At 41.1% G+C, this 15896-nt stretch overlaps 1 protein-coding gene across 1 annotated transcript in view; it reads right to left on the bottom strand.

Moving 5' to 3' along the window:
* CNTNAP2 (contactin associated protein 2) overlaps window positions 1–15896 on the bottom strand; it is a 1977233-nt gene that overhangs the window by 959192 nt on the left and 1002145 nt on the right. The window lies entirely within an intron of this gene.

Here is a 15896-nt window from a genome sequence, read left to right as displayed (position 1 = left end):
CAACAAGGTCCATCTTTCTCATGATCAGGTCTCATTTTCTCTGTCTAGATCCAGACCACCAACCAGAGAACTTGACATTTTAGTGTGTGAAGGAAGCAAGATGTGACCCTTGCCCACCTACCAGCTAGTGAGCATCTCTTTTATCCTTACTCCGATGTGACATATATAAAAAACAAATTTTAATACTTAAATGTGGATTGTATGACGCTATTTTTTTTAAAAGCCCATGTGACACATCCTTTTCCCTGTTTAAATACAGAGTTTCACCCATCGTTTATATGCAAATGGAATGAAAAGTGGTCTTATTATAAAACGTATCATGACATTATTCTTTATTTTCTGGCAAGCCATGAAAACTTTATTCACCTCAAGAGTTATAAAATTCTAGAATAAGTGCAAAATTAAACCTAATTAACATTCATTTAAAAAGATGTATAGCACCCAAAGCCTACAATATATAGTATTCAACACTGTAGGCAAACACAGGCGCTGAAAAAGGCAACTAATCAAACAGGTGAAGCCCAGATTGCTCTGGAAATTTAATACGCCTAAATAAATAAACACATAAATAAGCAGAATTCACCTTACTCGGCAGAGGAGCATTATCTATGCACGCTCCTCTTTTGTTGCAGGTTTTTCTCATCGTAATTTTATGTCTACATTGTTCACATGTGATGCCAATATATAATTGTAATTATAATTTAAAAATAAAGGCAATTCTGTGCTCCTTCCCTTTTCTGAGCAAGATAATTATATTTCTTCGGAATATAAATTGCCACCATTTTTAGAGTTAGAAATTCTTCAAAGAACAATTAAGTCTTTGCTGAAACATGAAATAGAAGATAGTTCTGGAGAAGATTACAGCGTTTCAATTCAGTGCTTCCAATGAGAATAAAAAAAAATTGGCTTAACTGTTGCCCAAAGTCAATACCTCAGATTCTAAGATGGCAGGCTGTGTATTCTGAATAAGCTTATATATATTCAGCAATATAAGCAAGCTTTGTAAACGACCAAGTTATTCAAGTGAGTCAAATGTTTATTTCCTCTACATAATCGAAAATAAGAAAAATCATATGGTTGTAATATTAAACACGATGCACTTTTAAGTAAAAGTTGAAAGCATTTCTTATTTTTTTTTTACAGGAAGAATGAATGGAAAAACAAATGGTTTTAGTTCTTAGAATACGGGGATAAAACGTCCTTGTAGTTCTACGCTATTATCGGGTTCAAAATCATGATTTTTACGGTATAACTTTTAAAGGAGAATTTCATTTCCACCCTGGTGCTTACCTATACGTTTGTCCTGTCTGTCCCTGTAATACTTCGGAGGCGTCAGACCCACGTGTTGTCGTCACTGGGACTAACTAGTGGACTGCAAGCCGCCTTATAGGAAAGCTTATGGAATCTTCTATCAGAGGAAGAGAGCGGCTGCTGCAGCCTCTGGTGATCGGAGGAGGGTCTTCTGAAAGCGAATAGGTTTCTGCAGAGTCACAGTGGGGACGAGCAGGGCCCCACGGCCCGACTCCTCTTGCAAGAAGGGCGCGGAGGAGGGAAGGCACACGCACCTGGACACGGCCCCGGCCCCACATGAAAGCCATAAATAGCCCCGGGGGTCAGCCGGAGGTCAAGAACTCAGAGATGCGAGAGGTTAAGAGAGCGGACACCGGCGCCAGGTTCGAGTCAGGGCGACGGGAACCAACGCCTTCTCCCCTGCGTCCCTGCGTCCTGCGCGGCTGGGGCAAGAACCGGAAAGCCAGGGCCCCCCGGTGACAAGAAAGGGTCCTTCCGCCCCAGAAGGTCAAGGCCTGCCAGCGGGCCGGGCGTCAGCGCAGCGCTCGACGGGAGACACCCTGAGAAAGGGACACGCTCAGGGACGCGGCATCCGGAGGCCGCCCCCTCCCGGTCAAGAGTGGAGACTCAGGGCTGGTCCCAGCCGCGGGCCCGGTGTTCGCGGAGCCCTGTGGTGTCCCGCTGCCCCGACGACGTGAGGCCCTTCCCCCTCGAGCTCTGCCTGGAACAGCAGGGTCCCGCCACCGGGCCTCTCGACGTGACGAAAGGGCGCGGTCGGCAGCAGCCTCCTACTCGCCGCTTGTCGCCAGCACACCTGCTCGCTATTCTCCGTTAGCCTCCAGGGCTCTCTGGTTCCCCGGCCTCCCCGTGGACCCTTCCCTGCTTGTGCTGCCTGAGACGGTGATTCCCTCTAAAGCCTCGAGAAAACGGCAGGAGCTCTAACACATCAGGGCAGTAATGTCTTCTGTGCTGTGCTGTTCCCTTGTTCTCTTGGGAATAATGGAGAGAGCCAACAAGCTGATGGCCGCACGGACGTGGCCAGGGGCCCCTCCCTCATGTGTCAGGAGAGGAGCCTCTGGGTCCCTTCCTCTGGCACCTTCTGGAATAACCAAGGCGAATCGCAGATTCACGCCCATCTCCGATCCGGTGGAGAGGCTCAGCCAGGGACTGCCGGCTGCCCTGCCGATGGACAAGTGGCCGCGTGGGCAGTGAGCACCCGGTACAGTACAAGGAAATGACCTAGCTTCGATGACCTGAACTGTTTATTCCTTCCCACTGGGGCTCTTCGGAGTTCAGCTTCTTGAAAGTTAACTATGTCATCTGACCCCTGACAAGGCCCCACCTGACAGCTGGAGAATCAAGCAGAATGACAGCAGATCAGTTAGTGACCAGTTTACGGACACGGTCTCTAGAGGCAGCCTTCCTGAGTTCAAATCCACTTACCAGCTGTTGACCCCGGGCTAGTTATTTACCCGTCTCTGTTCTATCATCTGCAAAATGGAGATAATAATTGTACCTACCTCACCGAGTAATCAGGTAGACTGAGTTAATTTTTGTAAATGCATAGGGCATGCATAATACATAGCAGGAACCGTATAAGCGTTTGATAAATGACAGAATAAAAACATCTACCATGGACTTGGTATTGTGGTCGGTATTGGAATCCGAAGATAAAGAACTATATCTCCTATTACCTTTCCCCCCTCAATTTTTTTTTTAACAGAGCACGAGTGGAGAGGGGGCAGAGGAAGAGAGAGAATCTAGAAAGGCTCCACACTCATTATAGAGCCTGATTTGGGGCTTGATCTTACAACCCTGGGATCATGACCTGAGCCTAAATCAAGAGTCACCCCACTAAGTCACCCAGGTGCCCCATTACCTTTTGCTTTTAATGCATAATGTTGATTAGTTGACCATAGATCTTAGAAGACTCTAAAGAGATAATTATTTTTTTCCTAGACTTATTCTTTCATTTGGGTAAGAAATTATTTTCTCTACTTGAGAGGAAGCAATTGAGATTCAGAAAGTTTAAATTACTTGCTAAAACTGAAAAAGGGGGGGAAAAAGGAACTCAGTGAAAAAGGATGAAATTAGAAACTGAGAAAACACTGCTCCCAAACCTGTTGTGAGATAGAATATTTTTGCAAGATGCCATTCACAGCCCACCCTGAAAAATCATTAGGGCCGCCCCTGGTAAGTCTCTGAGTAGTCTTCTAGCATATTTTTATGGTATTTCGAGAGCCTTTCTGGGAATGTAGGGTTACCCACTCAGCTGGCTGTCAGTTTTGGAACTTGCCTACACCTTTAATCCATTCTATGGCTAGCCTAAGAATCTTTATTGCTCTCTTTTTCACTTCCAAAATGTTTTTACATGACATTCGGTTTACTCAGCAAGCTCTCTTTAAGCAGCTTGTTTGAAATAAAATGGTGATGTAGGCTCATAATCATTTTATCTGAGAAGTTTGTCTTTAAGTTTTCCCAACACAATACAGCGCTCCTTCCTACAGTTCTAATCGTTCTTACTCCCTGCTGCTTTTTATTAATCCTAAAACTCCCACATGCATTGGAATTGGAGGAATACTAGGAATCAGCTAGGCTGACTTTGTTAATTGAAAACATCTGCAGCCTCTCAGCCACATCTACGGAGACTCCTAGAGAACTTTGGTTCTCTGAATGTGTCCTGAACAAGCAGCCGTTACTTATCCTTTCTATGGGCCAAAATTTACAGAGTTTGTTTACAGGGGAAAATGTTTTTCTTGCGGAAAGTTAATTTATTTTCACCTTACCTGCTAGGCTCCAGACCCAAGTGAAAGTAATAGGAATTTTTTTTATTCCTTCCTTCTTTTATGTGTTTATTTAAAACAAAGTAACCCAAGGTTGGAAAGGGAGAAGCCCAGAGAAAACGTGGGACAGCCCGTGGTTCTCAGACCTTAGCTTACACCAGAATTACCTGGAGGGTTTGTTAAAACTCAGATTACTGGGCTCCACCCCTGGAGTGTCTGATCCTGTAAATTGAGACTGAAGTCTGAGAATCTGCATCGCTAATAAGTTTCCTCGTGGTGCAGATGATGCCAATCAAGGAATCGCACATGGGAAAAACTATCTTAATGGCAAATTCTTTTTTGATCATGACCTTCAGACTTGACACACCTTTCCTTTCCTTCTTCAAGCCTCACAGCTTTCCTCACCCTGGGAGAGCGGGGGTGGACTCAGACTGATAATCCCAACCCACAAGGTTGGGAGACAACCCCATTGGAGGAGAGGATGCTGAGTGAATAGAGTTAAAGGGATGTCGGGGAGCATATAAGGGAAGTTTCCTGGAGTATTTCAGTGGGAAGTTTCCTGGGAGAATCAGGTTCTCACCCTGAGAAGCCACTTCTGAATCTCCACCAACTGGTGCTTTTGTGCGGGTTGGATTGGACCCATTTAAACTGGAGAAAAGGATTAGTTGAGCGTTCTTCATGACTCTCAGGAAAGGTCAAGGCACTTGGCCCTATTTGAGCTGCAGCACTCTTCTCCAAGGGAAGGAGTGAGGAGACTGAGACATCCATGCGTGGCCCCAAATTCCCACTGGTGTTCCCCAACACCCAGCCCTCCTGCCCCACCTCCCCACAGCCCTGCTCCATAGACGCAGGGGGAGGGAAAGGAGTGCAGTCTGCCTGTGATAAGCATCCTTTCTCCCCATTGCTTAATTCCTGGAGGTGGAATGTATCCAAAACTCTCCTCCCAAAGTTTCTCCTGGTTACAGGTTATTCGGGAAACAAATTTACTTTTACAAATACACCTCATTCTCAAACCCAATACATGCAACATTTATTAAAATCTTGGAGTTGTTTTTATCAGGGTGCCCAGCCTCAGCTGGTGGTCATAAACCTCGCATGGGGAGCTTTTACAAATCGCAAGGCCAGGACCCAGCCTTGGACCCACATCATCAGGATCTGGAGGTTGTGGTCTCTCAGAACTGCTGAGGTCTCCAGGTGATTCGAGTGGGCCTCTACGGGTGAAAAACAGCCCTGTTTCAATCAAAGAGCCAGCTACATCTCTGTGAGGGCTGGGCTCCTTTGATTAGGGCAGTGAGGAAATACCTGGTTTAGGGGCAGGGAAGCTGCATGAGGGTGCTGCGTGCAGAGGGAGAGACAAGGCTGGGGAGTGGGAGAGCTTTCGAGAAAAGGAGCCGCCGTCACAGATCAGGAAACTTCCCTGAGAAACATCCAGTGTCCAAAGTCACCAGTGGCCTCAATCATGATCTGTTGAGTAGTGTAAAGATTGAAAACCTCAGCTGTCCCAAGTTGGCTGTATTTCCAGCCCAGCTCTGACTCTGCAGTGAGGTGAGGGAGAGACTGAAGGTAAGTGCTTGAAACTCACCTCCAATGTCTTCCTTTCTTACAGGGCCAAGTTTATGCTATTCAAAACATTGCCCTAAGTATGGCTTTGTTGTAATTAGGAGACTGTTGTTGGGGGCTCAAAGGCATCAAACTTAGAGGATGCCCTCCAGAGAAGACAGTGGTTATTTTGCACAAGATGAGGGTTTTCTTTCTTTCTTTTTTTCTTCCTTTCTTTTCTTTCTTCCTTTCCTTCCTTTCTTTCTCTTAACTGTACTAAGAGAGTTGTTGTTTGAATTTCTCCTGGAGGGGAACAGCATTGATGGTAATATTGATCAGTTGTGCTTTTTACATGGTGAATAGAACACAAATTTGAAATATTTGGCTAAAAATCTTTGCTTATTCGTGGACATAAGAATATAAAACTCAGCGGCCCACATAGTGAATGAGCCCTACATCTGTAGGCATAAAAGAAGCGATTTCTTTTCTAAAGACATTCTCCTGTTTAGCTGCTTTTTAGCTAGTTGACCCAAAGAGTCCCCTGAAAATTTCTAGAAAAATGGGCTAAAATAGGGTGAGCATATAATGCCCAACTGTTTTCCTTAGTCTATACAAACTCTTCATTCACAGACTTGGCTTTGTATTTTCAAGTAATTAAGTTGGGCAGAATTCTCCACTGCTGTCTGGTATTTGGAAAGTGTGCATGCCTGTGTGAGTTTGTGTATTTTCCCCCAGTTCTTAAGTACAAAGCGTTTCTTTCTTTCCCACAAAGAACAGGTGGATCATCAAGGTCAGGATTATTTCGAAGTAACCTCCCTGGGCTTAATCATGACTCATAAGCCACTTGGTTCCTTTATATTAACAAAGTGCTTTCAGAGCCTTCTTTAAATTCCTGCTCTTTCTTTGTGCCTGTTTTCAAGATGGGTGAAGGGGGTTAAAAAGTCCAAACTCTAGGCTATACAATAAGTCACTGGGATATAAACACAACTTGGGGACCACATTTAATATGGAATGGACTTTTTAATATCCCTTTGACATTATTAGGTGAAACATCCATATTCCAAATAATGCTTGGCCTAAAGGTCTTAGTAAATATTTATGAATGAATGCATGAAAATGGCTGAAGAAGGAAGGAATGAATACCCATAGAATATGTTTTAAGTGAGGAAAATCACTTACAGACAGAAAAGTACAGGAGTTGGGGAGAAAGAATAAGAGTAGAAATTGAATAGTGATCAAGGCCAATATGGCGTCACAGGTGTGCTATTCTCATCGACTGTTTTTTTTTTAATTTTTTTTAACGTTTATTTATTTTTGAGACAGAGAGAGACAGAGCATGTACAGGGAAGGGGCAGAGAGAGAGGGAGACACAGAATCTGAAACAGGTTCCAGGCTCTGAGTGGTCAGCACAGAGCCCGACGTGGGGCTCGAACTCACAAACTGTGAGATCATGACCTGAGCCGAAGTTGGACGCTTAACCGACCAAGCCACCCAGGTGCCCCTCTCATCGACTGTTTTGATAGGTGTTATAGTTCATCCTTGTCAGCTGCCAAGGAAACAAGTTGATTGTATTCCTTAGAAATCATCCTGCAAACAACAAAGCATATCTAGTGTCCTATGGAAAGCAACTTTATTCATTTAAATTACCAAGAATTCTGACAAGAGAGGAGACAAAATTCAAAGAACAAGACATTATATTTTAATGTAAAAAAATAGATCTAGAAAATATTCCTAGCTGGATTATCAATTTCTCATGGGTATTGCTACAATTCTTGTATATTTGGAACGGGGCCTATCAGACTCAGGATGAAAAGTACACAGAGCAAGAATAGGGAAACATAGCAAATTTAGTAAAGAGAATGTGTCATTGAGCTTAGCAGTGGGGGATACAGCTGGAAATGAAGACCGGGGCCATAGGGTAAGGGTCTTAGGAGAGGACGGTGGGTAAAGAATTTAGATTTATTAAATCAAAAGTGGAATCCCCACCACCAACCGTTGTGAATGAGAAAATGGGGTTGATGAGAAATGGTCACAGAAATAAACTGTCAATTGTCTTCATCAATAGGACATACTTTCTTTTTTCCTTTGAGGAAAATAAACTATAATTACAAATTATTATTTTGATCGGTTCTTGGTGCCAATAGTCACTGTTAAATTCGTAAAAACCTTTGTCTGTGACATGGCCCTTTGAGCACTGAAGAACTTGAGATGTTTTTATTTATAAAAGGATATGTTAACCAGAGAATGACGCTATGAGATAAATGTACAAAATTTCTTGGCATTGATTTATAGGCCATTATGTTTCTCATAACATTAATATCTTCATAAATTCCTTATTGGCAAGAAACCACCAGGGACACCGCTAAAAATCAGGAAATAAGCAATAAGGCCTCTAGAGTCACCAAAAAGATTTAATAAACTTGACTCAGATGTGAGCTCCTGGGCTACCCACTCTTTGCATTTATTTTTCCCATATAAAATTACTTTTTAAAAAACATTTTTAATCTGTTTTTTTTTTCTATTTGAGAGACAGAGAGACAGAATGCAAGTGGGGGAGGAGCAGAGAGCAAGAGCAGGAGACACAAAATCCAAAACAGGCTCCAGGCTCTGAGCTGTCAGCACAGAGCCGAACACAGGCTCAAACTCCTGAACTGGGAGATGATGACCTGAGCCAATGTCGGACGCTTAACCGACTGAGCCACCCAGGTGCTCCCAAATTCATCTTTTTTTTTTTTAAACCTAAAACCTCCACTTCTAGATGATAAGCATAACTTAGAAAATTAGTAGATAGATCATGTGGTTGAGAACTGGGTCAGGGTCAGGGGGAGGAGGGAGTCAGGGTCAGGGGGAGGAGGGAGATGAGGCATGTAGGTTCACATAACCTGGCACTCAACAGGAAGATGCAAAAACAGATCAGACCAAAAGAATGCATTTTACAAGGTCAAAAGAATGTACATGTGTACAAATGTATATAATCACAAGTTCATGATAAAATGATAAATATTCATCAGTGTGCTCTACTTAAGGAGATCTAGAAGAATATACTCTTTCAGAAAACCTTCTGCAAGATTTCTTCAAAATTTGCTTTAAAATCTTTTGCTTTTATAGGGACAAAATATGTTACCTAGGAAAATCATTTTTTTTTTAATTTTTTTTTTCCAACGTTTATTTATTTTTGGGACAGAGAGAGACAGAGCTTGAACGGGGGAGGGGCAGAGAGAGAGGGAGACACAGAATCGGAAACAGGCTCCAGGCTCTGAGCCATCAGCCCAGAGCCTGACGCGGGGCTCGAACTCCCAGACCGCGAGATCGTGACCTGGCTGAAGTCGGACGCTTAACCGACTGCGCCACCCAGGCGCCCCAGGAAAATCATTTTTTGATAAAGCCAGGTAACCCAATAGCATATCATATTTAAAAGCATAATACTAATATATATAAACTCTTTCCTTTGAATATTTGGATTTTTTTTTTTAATTAGGAAATAACTGTGGGAAAAGATTGCCATCTATTTAGTGCCTAAAATCCACCTTACCACAGGATGGAGTGATTGACACAAGATGTTAAATTTATTACTCTCAGCAAGCCTGTTAGATAAGGAATATAATCCCAATTGTTAAAGATAATAAAACTGATACTTAGAAAGTCACTTCGTCTGTCATAAGTAAAGCAGCCAGAACTTCATTCAGATGTATTCTTTTTTCATTGTGTTACGATTACATAACAGTGTGTTAGGAGTTAAAATAGGAACATAGCTTAAAAAACAGAATGGGTTGATGATGGAGAATATCCTATAAATGATTGGGGGGGGGGGCTTAAGGTGAAGGAGGGGGGTTGTCATTTTGTATTGTGGAGGAAGGCAGAGTGGATCCAATTAAGGGTTGGTTAGGTCAATACACAGAGATGAATTCCAGTTCTGTTTTTAAATGAATCTGGTGAAATGAACATGGAGGATACTGACAGAAGAGAGTAAGTCAAGGAATAAATGGTAAATGGAAACATCTGAAGTTTGTACTTGATCCAAAGAGTGCTGAAGGGAAATCCAGGGCCTGGGGAGCAACACAATCAAGATGTCCGTCTTTAAAAAACGGGGGCGCCTGGGTGGCTCGGCCCATTCAGCATCCAACTCTTGATTTTGGCTCAGGTCAAAATCTCGGGATCTCACACTTTGTGGGATCGAGCCTGGCATAGGGCTCTGTGCTGGACAGGGTGGAGCCTGCTTGTGATTCTCTCTCTCCCTCTCTCTGTCTGCCCCTCCCCTGCTCTCTCTCTCTCTCCTTCAAAATAAACCTTTTTAAAATTTTTAAAAATTAAAAAATACATAAAAATTTGACAGTGTGTAAAATGACCTTGGAGGGATGAAAGCTGGAAAATCCCCAGTTACATGAGGAGCAATCTTTCTATCACTATGTGACAGACGGGAGGAAATGTACAGAAAGATTTTACTTGGAAGACGAAATTCATAATCGAAGTTACAGAACTGACTGCATATAAAGAAGAAAAGAGGCGCATTCTTTCTTCCAGAATTCTGGGTGTGTAGAATAGAGCAATAACATTTTCCTTAGTCTAAACTAGGCAAAGAGAATATACAATGACGATCCTGTGTCTTTAAAATCCTGTTTGAGTATTCTTTAAATAAACTTGTGCCATTCAGGGAAGATACAATAGTAATGAAAACTTTGGAATCCTTCTTTTTCACAAAAAAAGAATATTGGTAAAAGTAAAAATGAAGTAGGAAAAAAAAAAAAAGAACCAGGTGTTGAAAAATGATGGAGTTGACTGCATTATAAGGAGGCAGGGTCAACAAAGAAAAATAGTCTTAAAGCAGCTGATCAAACAGAAAACTAGGAAATTCAAATCAAGAGGATGGTTGGCATTTTTGCAGGTTACAAGAAAAATAAAAACACCTGAGAACTCAGGTTTTACATCAGTCTGTTCTGTTTTAAAAAGTTGTATCCATAATTAGAGATGAGATTCGGCTTGCTAGGTAGAGCACATAAAAAGGCAGGAAACCAAGTTAAATTTGAACTGTAGGAGACATACATATACTAAGTGCACTAAGTATAGCACTGCTGTTTATCTGAAATTCAAATCTAACCGGGCATCTTGTATTTTATCTGACAATTCTAAATCAGATTCACCAAGATTTTATTTCAGTGGTTTTCACACTGTAACAGAAAGTTGTGAAGACAGAGGACAACCAAAAAAGTTCAGATACACAGGAAGAAGAAAAAAATATATAATCTCTATGAGAAGATATAATTAGAGTTTGAATCTAGGATTGGACCAGAGGTCCCACTGATTTGATATAAAGATCAGAGGCGGAAGGGCCCAGAATTCCAGTGATGAGAAAGGCTTATCCTTACCTTAAAGACCAAGGGTCTGACTCTCAGAGGAGACTTTATGTAAAGATGGAGTTGGTTCATCCTTCTACTTTGAAGCAACATCTGCTTCTAATTATTGAGCCAAATCCCAACAGCTCACGACAACCTTGAGGGTCTCAGGTACACATCTTACCCTACTTGAAAGGGCTGGGCATTCTCCCTGCGTTAAGCTATTTATTCAACAAAACAAATGGACGGTGAGCCATTACTTGGGCAAAAACTCAAACAGAAGACAGCAAAACAAGAGTGGCACTTCTTCCCCACCCCCGGTCCCCACAAAAAATAAGTGCATACAGGCAAATACGCTCAACTAGGTTTTCTTTGTGGCACCAAAAATCTGTTGAAATGACATGAAACATAATGTGGGAATCGTGCCCTTCTACATGTAATTTTAAGTATTTTGTTTTTGTTTTCTTTTACAAATATATAATTAGGGAGATGTTAGGACAGGAAACACGATGTCGATACTTTGCCGCTAGCCAAAGCGAACATGCGCTAAGAGCTATTGAATTCTATAGCTGGGTAATTGCAGGCTCTGGCAGTGAAAATGCTTAACATAATGAGAAAGGGAACCTGCAAAGAGAGCTCAAGCACCGCAGAGGAAGCTCGGTGCTGAGTCAAATATAGGTAATATGAAATTACAGTAACTAATTAACTTAATTGTTTGCTCCAAAATTGGAAGGGAAAATGCCCGGGGCTTGGGAGGGGAGGCAAAGAAATGACCATATTTTCTTTATGCAAAGGTACAGTGAGCCAATGGTCTTGTTTGTTGACCTCTTACCCTGTGACAAGTCTACTTGTATTTGTTCATTGACAAGACGCTATAAAATAAGTACTACTATTGTCCTGATTTTATAGATGAAGAAATTGAGACACAAATTTCTGAAGCCTTTCCAAAAATCTCTTGGCGAGAGAGCGGTGGAGATGAAATAAAAATAAAGCCAGGCTTGGAGCTCACACCTGCCATATTGCCACTTCACTCACATTGTGCAAAATGCTTTCAATTACTGAAAAGAGAATGAGGGTCTCTATTAAAAGTATGGAGTGTTGTAGTTTCATTCAAAATGACATCATATTAATGGTTTGGGGTTTTACAACATATTTTGTTCTGTTTAATAACATAACTTCTCAAAACAGTAATGAAAACCTTAAACATTTATTCAGCAGAATTCATTCAAATAGACTGTACATCATAAACACAATCCTTTTTGTAGGCAGTTTCTACGTCTACTGTGTTCAGGGGCTATTGACTAACATGTATGTGCAATCATCAATACCTACTGATAAGGTGGCCAAGGTTGAAATATAAACTCAACAAACCTACTAAAACACTTTTGGGGTATTTTCATCATTGTGGAGTACCAATATATAGTATCCTATCTACTAATCCAGATTCTTTGATAAGCTCTTTGTTCCCCCTTTGATAAGCTCTTAAGATTTCTTTATATCTATGAAATTACCAACTTTCTCATGTTTTTTTTTAATTGGAGGGTAAATGGATTGTTTATTTGTATATTAAACTGCACTAAATTATAACCACTCTTAGAGATAGCTGCTCTAAATTTCATGGTTTACCCTGAGGCAAAACTTAATAGTGACTATTGAAACAGCAATAAGTGCAAGGCTGAGAAGTTATCCTACTCTAAAGCATAAACTTAGTAGACTGAATAACACTTTTACAGCACTTGTTATTAACTTGGAGAGAATTAATAGCTGAATTTATATCTGGGAACAGAGGAAAGGGCTATAAATGGTTAATAAAAGGAAATGGCTGAGAGCTTGAATTTGCCTATGTTTACTAGAAAAAAAAATCCAAATGAAAGAATTGTAGATAGGGTTGAAGTTCAAAGATCTAGTATGGCCGTATACTCAGCTCTATCGGGCACAGACAAGAGCTAAAATGTATTCTCAATACGAAAATTCAGCAGAGGACTTTAATATTTATTGATTCACAAGTAAAAGAAAAACAAAATGAAAACTTTGATGGCATTCCATTGAAACCAACACTAAAGCTGCTTCCTGCTTCGTTGAGATGACTGTTAAGAAAGCATTTACGCAACGAGAGAATAGCAGGGCAGGAGAGTGTGTGTGTATCTGTATGTGTATGAAGTTTGACTTACACATCTTGTGACAATCAAAATTGAGTACAAGGCCTTCATCAGCACTTCCCTCTGGAGTTTAGATTTCTAGACTTTATATATAAACTTTTTATTGATTTTTTTTTTTTTAGGTAAGTTGAGAGTTTAGAACCTGAATGAATGTGTGCTGGAGTGTTTTAATGAACAAGGAGAATCATAACTCATACTTTGTGAAGTGTTCGATAATGTTTGTGTTTTAGTAATAGTTTATAGGGATGCATAATTCCCACCATTATGTTCTTGTACAAATTTAATTATACAACATTCTTTGCTTGTACAACAGTGGCAGTAGCTACATCTATATGCCCATAATAAACCCAATCATTACTCACAGACTGTTCCATGCCAGTCTATAATAGGAATGGTTAATGTACAAGTGAACAGACATAATCCTTGGCCATAAGTTTGGAACCTGCATTTGGAACCTGTTTATAATACAAAGTGAAAAGAGCTGCAGTGGAGTTGTATATACGGTATGTTGGAGAGCACTATGGATGGAAAGCTCAGGTCCGGCCAGAGAAGATAGGAGCTAGTACTTGAACTAGTTATAGAAGATAGGGATCTCTGGGCATGTGCAGACATTTGGAAATCTAGAATCTGTTATGCTAGAATACAACTGAAGAGGTGAAGACGAGGGTAAGTGACCTAGGAGGAGGCTAGAGAGGCAGACAGGAAAAGACCAAAGTATCATGTCCTGTAACAATCTGAATGGTGTGGATTTTACCTGAAGGCTTTGAAGAATTTGGGGTGGGTAATCCCAGGGAGGGGTTAAGTCACTCTTTCAGCAGTATGGAAGGTGGAAGAAGTGATTTAGAACGCTGACAGTGAAGACTGTAGGAAGTTGAGCTGAAAGAACTGAATAATTGTTTAGATGTGGGGGTAAGGGAATATGAGAACTCAAATGTAAGTCCCATGTCTCGTGTATCAAATGAAAAGTGATACAGCCTACCTTAGTAGGCGAAAGTGTTGACAGGTTCTCTAACTCCAAGCAGAAGAAAATAAAAATCCATTTCTAGAAAAAAACAATTCAGGTAACCAAGACTCTCACAAGTTAAAAGAAAGCACTCAGAATCAAAAGGTCACCACACGAAAGAATGCGACAGTAACTTGCAAGTCTGTAAAAACAACAAGCAAGCTTTATAGATTCCAATGATATTGGAATTATCAGATACAGACTATTAAGTGCATGAAATACTTAAAGAAAGAAACATTCTTTTTTTAATACTGAACAAGCTCAAAATTACTGAATCAAAAATTCAGTGAATGACAAAGACCCGATCAGGAACAATTACATAGAGATGAGCCAGACACAGGGAATCAGAGTCTGAGCAAGTTAAAGAGGTGCTCCCATGCGGGAATGGCTTGACCTAGAAAGTCAGAGGCTGGTTAAGGTGAAGAGTGTGTCCCTGCCAACAGAGGAGCTGCCTGGTGTTGGGTATTAGCCTGAGAGAAGTGGGCAAGGACACAACGGTACTGATGGGAGACTGGGGATTAACCATATTGAAGACCACGGTAGCCCGGGTTCTTCTACTTGGAGAAAGGAGTACAATCATGGCAAAGTAGAAAACTAGAAGGAACCCTATGGTGTTTGGACTATTGGTGTGAATTCGTGGTCTTCCATATATAAAAACAGAGAAGGAAATATTGATGTGAAAGTGTCTCAATGTATCTGCTTACTTACCACACACATATTCCTTCACTCTGTCCACTGAGAAGATGTGGGAGCAGAAAAACCATGATAGTAATGGGCTCGTCTAACATCCAGATCATGGCTTCTAAAAAAAAAATTCTCCACTGAAAGGAACAAAGACTTCCTGGAGAAAAGACTGAAAGAACAAGAACCCAGTCTGGGGTAGGTAAAGAATACAATGATCTAGGAACATCTGTTTGTGGCAGAAAGCAGGGAACTACTCAAAACATAGTGGGACTATGATTAAAGGACACAGGCACCAGCCTGAAAGTGCCCCCAGTGGCCAAATCTGGAACAGATGGAACATAAAAAGGGGGGGGGGGAAGGCAATGCATTTTAACCCATTAAATAAAATAGGACACCATTAATCTATACGGACAAAAGTAAATAAATGGAAGATTTTATGAGGAGAGGAGATTTATCGATTTCAAAGACCCTCCACAAGATACTCACTAATCATAAAAGACAAAGGTTAGTGACAGAGGAAAAAGTGTTTCCACATTAGAGAAGCCTGCTAGACACCACCTTAATTGGATAATCTAAATCCTGGGCTGGTGTAAAGTGTGCATCATCAAAACAGCACAACCTCTCTTGAGCGATGTTCCTGCCAAAGATGCACACATTGAACCAAACCTCACTAGACAAACTCAAATTCCGGTAAATTCTACAAAATAAACAGATGCCACTCTTTAACACATCAAAGCCCCGGAAGTCAAAGAAAGGCTGAGGAAATCTTCCAGACGGAAGGAAACCAAATATAAATGAAACTCAAATGGGATCTGAGGAGGGGGAAATAATGAAATAATTTCATGGTTTTGATGGTTGTATCGTGTATGTAGGAGACTGCCTGTGTCTGTGGAAAGCACACGCTAAAGGGTTTGGGGATGATGGGAATCAAGTTGTCAACTTTCAAATGACTCAGAAAAAAAAAGTGAATTCTTCCGTATTGATAGCTTCTGGTAAGCTTGAAATGGTTTGAAAATGAAATGACTAAAACATTATTTTGATTTCTTCCTGAGTGTTACTTTTTACTGTGGAGATCTCCTAGTATTTATCATGCTAATTTGTGTTTTGC

Source organism: Prionailurus bengalensis, chromosome A2 (assembly GCF_016509475.1).
Source record: "Prionailurus bengalensis isolate Pbe53 chromosome A2, Fcat_Pben_1.1_paternal_pri, whole genome shotgun sequence".
Classification (NCBI taxonomy): domain Eukaryota; kingdom Metazoa; phylum Chordata; class Mammalia; order Carnivora; family Felidae; genus Prionailurus; species Prionailurus bengalensis.
Note: the sequence above shows the minus strand (reverse complement) of the source record. Positions and strands in the feature narration are given on the sequence as shown.